The sequence below is a fragment of the Oratosquilla oratoria genome, chromosome 16, assembly GCF_046742065.1.
Source record: "Oratosquilla oratoria isolate Oo_2021 chromosome 16, ASM4674206v1, whole genome shotgun sequence".
Taxonomy (NCBI): Eukaryota; Metazoa; Arthropoda; class Malacostraca; order Stomatopoda; family Squillidae; genus Oratosquilla; species Oratosquilla oratoria.
In genome coordinates, this window is record NC_134792.1 from 61,680,029 (window position 1) to 61,687,442 (window position 7,414).

Below are 7,414 nucleotides of genomic sequence, written 5' to 3' on the forward strand. Positions count from 1 at the left end.
GCTAGAGCGTTTCAAGATTAACTATATTATGTAATATCTTTATATTTTTTTCTACTTTTTCATCTTCGTGTTGATTTTTTATTCTTCGTCTTTTTTTTCATTTTTTAATTCCTTTGAGGAGTTATCATACTGGGCAATTTTTCCTCCGACATTCTACCTCCAATTTTCATTTGTATAACTAGAATATAACTACGCTTACAGAAACCTAGATTTCTCTAAGAACATTTCAACAGTATGTCTAAGATTCTTCTAGGTTTGCAATCTCTCAGTTCATCATTCAGCTTTGCTATATATATGATGAAAAGATAATTTGATATTTGGAGTATTTGAAAAATAAGATATTTTAACCGGAGTATTTGAAAAATAAGATATTTTAACCGAAGTCGTTTTTACTCAAACGAACTCTCAACCGTCGGTTCTGAAGAAACCCGTGGAAGCCCAATGTGAACACATAGTCTTTGGCTACGTTGAAGATAAGGAACACACGCCAGGAGGCGCTGACTGCACTTTGGGGAGCAACTGGTGCAGGCAATAGTCACTGCTGGGAATCGGAGAGAAGTGCGGGACTCGAACCTGCGACGAGGGAGATGCAGTCAGGAATGGTGGGTATTACTGCGAGAAACATAAGAACATAAGAATGAAGGAGACTGCAAAAGACCATGAGGCCTACACTATGCAGTTACATGTCCATTACCACCTTTAGAAACCTGTTTGTGCTGACGTCAGACGATTTCATTCGCTTTCGGACGTCTTTCAGAGTTTGAGTGTTCGTCTTTGGTGTCAAATTCGAACCCAAGTTCGATTCCTCGAGTTTATTCATGAGTTTCTAGTTCCATACGTAAAGCTTAGTTATATTTCGCATGGATAGCCTACCATATAACCGTGAAGTGAGCGTTTAGTAACCACGTAGTGAGTGCTGAGTCTATTGGTTGTTTATGGATGGAGATGATAGGTGGTAATGGATATGGAACTGCCTAATGTAGGACTTATGATCTATTGCCATTTCTTTCATTCTTATATTGCTATGTTTAATTTATAGGTAAAACATAACAACATAAGAGTAGTGAATGGTGGGATGATGAAGTGAAGAAGGTTGTAGAAGAATAGATGCAAACATTCATGGACTGGTGGCAAAATAGGAAGAGAGAAATATATGAAAGGTACAAAGAAAAGAGAAGAGAAGCAAAACACAAGATAATGGCTTGACAAAGAAACTGAAAAAGTATTGCTAAAAAGAGACAGGCTTATAAGAAATACAAGTGCTCGGATGCACCTAATGACTATCTAAGTTATGTAATAATACAGAGAGATTTAAAAAATACAACAACAAAAACGAAAACGACAATACGAAATGAATATCGCTGATAAATTCAAAGAGAATCACAAAAAATTCTATAGTTACATTAGAGATAAAGAGGTTATTAGGAATCATATTGGCCCACTATAATCTGCTGACGGTCAGCTTGAATATTCAAATGAAGGAATGTGTGATATTTTAAACAACTATTTTACCTCAGTATTCGTAAACGAAACCTCTAAAAGGTTACTCCAAACTGAAATGTCTAGGGTGAACTTACTGCGGTAAATATAACAAAAGAAAAAATTAAAAGGTGTATAGAAAAACTCAAAGTTAATAAAACACCAAGGCCTGACGATTGGCATCCAAGAATCTTAAATGAAACAAAAAATGAGATTGTTGTTCCATTAGAAATTATTTTCAAGAAATCCGTCATATCCAGAAATATCCCAAGAGAATGGAAGTTAGCTAATCTTACCCCCATATTCAAAAAAGGTGACAAAAAGAAACCAAATGACTACAGGCGTATAAGCTTGACTTCAATCGTAGGAAAAACGATGGAAACTATCATCAAAGATGCTATCGAACATCATTTAGAATGTGTTTGATAAACGATAGCCAGCATGGACTCCGACGGAAACGTTCTTGCGTGACTAACTTACTCAAATTCTACAACACAGTCATCTCGAATTATGACAAAAGAAACAATATAGATTTAATATATCTAGACTTTGCAAAAACTTTTGATACCGTCCCCCACGAAAGGCTACTTACTAAATTAGCTTCACACGGAATAAGTGGTAGCCTAATAAGTTGGACTAGAAATTGGTTGAATGATAAAAAAGAGAGAATTGTTTTAAATGGCAAAACTTCTGGATGGAAAAATGTTATGAGTGGAGTTCCTCAAGGTTCCGTTCTTCGGTCACTTTTATTCATAGTATATATAAAATATATAGGCACGGACTAAAATCTATTGTCTTCAAATTTGCTGATGATACAAAAATGTGCGGAATGTCAAATAATCACTTAAACCAATTAGATATTCAAGAAGATTTAGATAAACTACAGCAATGGTCTGAAAACTTGCTAATGAAATTTAACACAAGTAAATGCAAGGTTATGCACAGAGGTAAAAATAACAGTGAGTACGATTACAGGAATTTTGAAATTCGTTAACAAAAGTGGATAGTGAAAAGGATCTCGGCGTAATTATCAGTAACGATATCAAATCATCTAAGCAGTGTATTTCAGCCTTTGAGAAAGCAGATAATATCATAGGACTGATTGCGCGATCTTTTGATTTCAAAAGTCCATCACTCATTAACAAGCTATATAGATCGTTAGTTCGTCCACATTTGGAATATGCTGTTTCCGTATGGCCGAATTCACATTGACACATTGGAAAAAGCACAACGATGAGCCACAAAACTGATTCCAAATATCAAAAATAAATAATAAGAAAATCGAGTAAAACATATGAATCTGTTTTCCCTAAAAAAGCGTAGACTCAGAGGTGACTTGATACAGGTCTTTAAGATTCTAAAGGGAATTAACAACATCAAAAGTGACAAAATTTTCACAATAAATGAGAATCCGACAAGAAATAATAGTCTCAATCTGTCAGGAAATAGATTTAATTTGGAAGTAGGTAGAAACAACTTTGCCAATCGTTTAGTTAATGAATGGAATAAACTTCCTGCAAAGGCAGTGCAATGTAGTTCAATTCGAAGCTTTAAGATTCGTTTAGATAAACACCTAATCATGATGCTGTAATGCGTCATTTATTTTACAATATCTTTTATTTGTTATTATTTGTCTGTTTATTATTATTTGTTTGATTTTCATTTATTATTATTTTTCTGTCAATCTATCATTATTTAATATTTACCTGTTTGTTTGTTATTTAACTATACCTATGCATTTATTTATTTATTTATTTATTTATTTATTTATCTTATTTATTATAATCTATATTATTATAAGATTTATTTATGTATTTACACACACACACACACACACACACACACACACACACACACACACACACACACACACACACACACACACACACACACACACACACACACACAACACACACACAAACACACACACACACACACACACACACATATATATATATATATATATATATATATATATATATATATATATATATATATATATATATATATATATATATACTTTTTTTTTGGGGGGGGCATCCGACCTAGTCATGGACGAAAAGGTCTCTGTCGGCATGCTCCTCTTTTGCAATCCTTTGTAAAGGAGGCAAAAAGGAGAGTACATGTAAAATGGGGGAGGAGTATGACAGAACGTTTTGAAAGTAATAGGGAATAGTGGTAGCGGTAGGAGCCACTAAGAAAATGACAGTGACGGTTGAGGAAAATGAAGGAGAAATAATAATAATAAAAAAAAGATGAGGTGCAACTAGTTATTAAGATTATGGTAAGGTAAGGATTTTTTTTTTTTTTTTTTTTTTTTTTTTTTTTGGTTGGGGGCTTTTATGGATTTGGAAAAGGCTTATGGCAGGGTAGACAGGAAGGCACTGCGGGAGGTTTTGTAGATATATGGGATCGGGGCAAGGCTGCTAAGGATAGTCAAGAGTCTTTACGAGAGTAGTAGAGTCTGTGTTAGAATTAGAAATGGAGAGAGTGGTTTGAAGTAAAATTGGGATTGCGTCAGGGATGTCATGTCGCCATGGCTGTTCAGTGTGTGCATGGATAGAGTGGCGTAGGAGGTAAATGATAGGGTAATGGGCAGGGGATTGAAGGCGGTTAAAGAAAATGGAGAAAAGTGGGAGGTGAGCCAGTTATTGTTTGCTGACAACATTGCGCTTGTGGCAGGGTCAGAGGAGGTGATTAATGGGGTTTGTGACGGAGTTTAGGAAGGTATGAAATATGATAAATTTTAAGGTAAAAGTAAGGTGATGAGGTGTACAAGGGGAGATGATGACAGCAATTTGGAAATAAGTCGTAAGTGAGAGAGATTGGAGTAAGTGGATTGCTTTAGGTACTTGGAATCCTATGTGGCAGGAAAGGTAGGAGAGGAGGTAGAGGTAAACTGTAGACTGAAAGAAGCAAATAAGTGCTTTGGGGTACTAAAAATTTTAATGAGAAATAGGCATTTGGGCATGGATGCAAAAAGAAAACTATATGAAGGATAAATGTATGGGGCAGAGACATGGAATTTAAGAGAGACAGAGAGGAAAAGTATAAATGTGTTTGAGATGAAATATCTCAATGGGGGTTACAAGGTTGGGTAGTGTGAGAAATGAGGAGGTGAGGAGGAGAGTGGGGTCGAAAAGGAGATAGGGTTGAAGAGAGAGTATTAGGATGGCTTGGACACATGAAAGGAATGAGTGAAGAAAGATATCTAAAAGAGACGTGGAAGGCATAGGTAGATGGAGAGAGTATTAGGATGATTTGGACACATGGAAGGAATGAGTGAAGAAAGATAACAAAAAGAGATGTGGAAGGCAGAGGTAGATGGAGTGAACTGGAGGGGATGGATAGGATGAAAGGGACGTTGAGCAGAAGGAGGGGAATGTCTGTTGAGCAAGGAAGGGAGAGGGCAGGAGATAGGGGTGAGTGGAGAATGGCCGACGCAAGGAAGGGAGTAGTTGGGGGATAGTGGGGGAGTAGGTGGGGGATAGTGGGGTTAAGGAGTGGTTATGTTATTTGTGAGTACGTTTTGACGCAGCTCGAAGAGATTTCTCCCGTTTTCTATTTTTCTGCACGAAGGGATGGAGAGGGTCTTGCTGTGGATGTGCTGTGCCTTGCTGCATTACTCCTGACCGAAGGCAGAAGGCGGGATACAGGGATGACCCGTCATCCATGAGGAGGTAAGATGAGAGGGAGGAGAGGGTGGTGGATGAGAGTGGAATGGGTGTGGATGAAATGGATGGGAGTGGATATAAATCTTTTGATTCAGGCTACCTCCCTGGTAAGGGGGAAAAAAATCTTGGTATATGGATGTCTGTTGTTATGTTCTTATGGGACAGTGTCAAAAGTCTTTTTGAAGTGTAGAGACGTCAAATCTACAAAGACACTTAAGTCATTCTATAAAATGTCACTACGTGCTACGGTATCAAAGGCCTTTTCAATGTCCAGATAAATAGAATCTGAACTTTTCTTTTTTATTTATCTATTTATTTATCAATTAATGTATTCCTTTATTTATTTATTTATTCATTTATTTGTCTATTTATGTATATATTTATCTGTTTGTTTGGAAGAGCACATGTCACAGGTAAGTAGACATTTTCGAGGCAAAAATTACCTTTCCTTTGTCGTGGTTTTGAGACGACCATCTTCCTGTAGAGAGAGACTTCCAACCCAAAAATCCCCTTTAGTATGCTACACTATCAAAGGCTTTTTGCATTGTCGAGATCTATCAAATGTGAATTTTTCCAACGTTTCGAATTAAACATATTTTGTTGCGACGAGAAAGGCAGTTCGCCTGGGCTTTGCCGGTTGGGTGACAAAGATTTCCTGGATGTCGACAACACCGACATTTGACGTGCGGCGGCAGCAGCAGCAGCAGCAGCAGCTTGCCATCACACTCCAAGACGGAAACAAAATGTCGGCGGTTGACTTGTGATTGCAATCGTGCACATCCGTGGCCAGTTACTGCGCGGTGAATTTATGCAAAAGGAAAATCAGCAATGGATCATGATGATCTTCAGCATGAGTATACTATATTAAGATCCACGCATGATTTTAGGATATTTTGATTCGTCTAACTACATTTGGTGGTAAGACCCTGTGTAGTTTGTTAAGCTTGCATTGTTTTATATATATATATATATATATATATATATATATATACATATATACATATATATATATATCCATCCACGTGTAGGCGAAAAATTAACAAAGAAACACACACACACACACACACACACACACACACACACACACACACACACACACACACACACACACACACACACACACACACACACACACACACACACACACACACACACACACACACACACACACACACACACACACACACACACACATACACACACGCACGCACACACGCCATATAAGTTCTAATTATTAGGTAGGCAGGGTAGCAAAGAAGCTCCTGTACCACGTCATTCAACCCAACTGTCGATTGTCCTTTGTCTTCTGTCGATTGTCTTCTGTTTAAGGCGTCGGGGACGCAGAGGTATACACGTTTCTTAAGCCTTGGGAAAGGAAAATGTTTTGTCACCTTTTCGTGTTTAGAAAAGTTCTGGCTTTCCATGATGTACTAGGAAATTTGAGCATTAAAGGGAATTTACCAATTTTTTTTTATCTTATTTCTTTATCTATTTGTTTTATTTTGTTTTAGCTTATTTTATTTTATTTTATTTTATTTTATTTTATTTTTTATTCTATTTTATTTTGTTTTATTTTATGTTATTTTATTTTATTTTATTTTTTATTTTTTTGTTTTGTTTTACTTTATTTTTTTTCATCTATTTCATTTCATTTTATTTTGCCCTGTTTTATTTTATTTTATTCTTCCTTTTCTCTCCATTGAGAACAATTTTTCGTAGTGTCTGAAAAAAAAAGAAAAAAAAAAAGAGGACAACGGAAGGGACTAATGGTGTCTTGTCTGGATGCAAATAGTGTGCTTGTACATGACCAGAAGCCTTCCCATACTCGCTACTAATTGACACTAATGACACCCATTGCTTCCGCTAGTAACAACCATGACCTCTTTCCTGTGATCTCATTATCAACCAAGATATGTTAATATGCACAAACACACACACACACGCATATATAAAGCTATATATTATGTATACATATATTTATATATATAATATATATATATTATATATATGTACATATATATGTATATATATATATATATATATATATATATATATGTATATATATATACACACACACACACACACACACACATATATATATATATATATATATATATATATATATATATATATATATACATATATATATTGTATCAACCTAAGCAGATCAGTCTTGATGAAATGTGGAATTACTTCACTATCATCAATAGACTATCGGTTGTGCCTTCAGGGTATCTCAGAAGCAGTGCAGACGAGGTGCA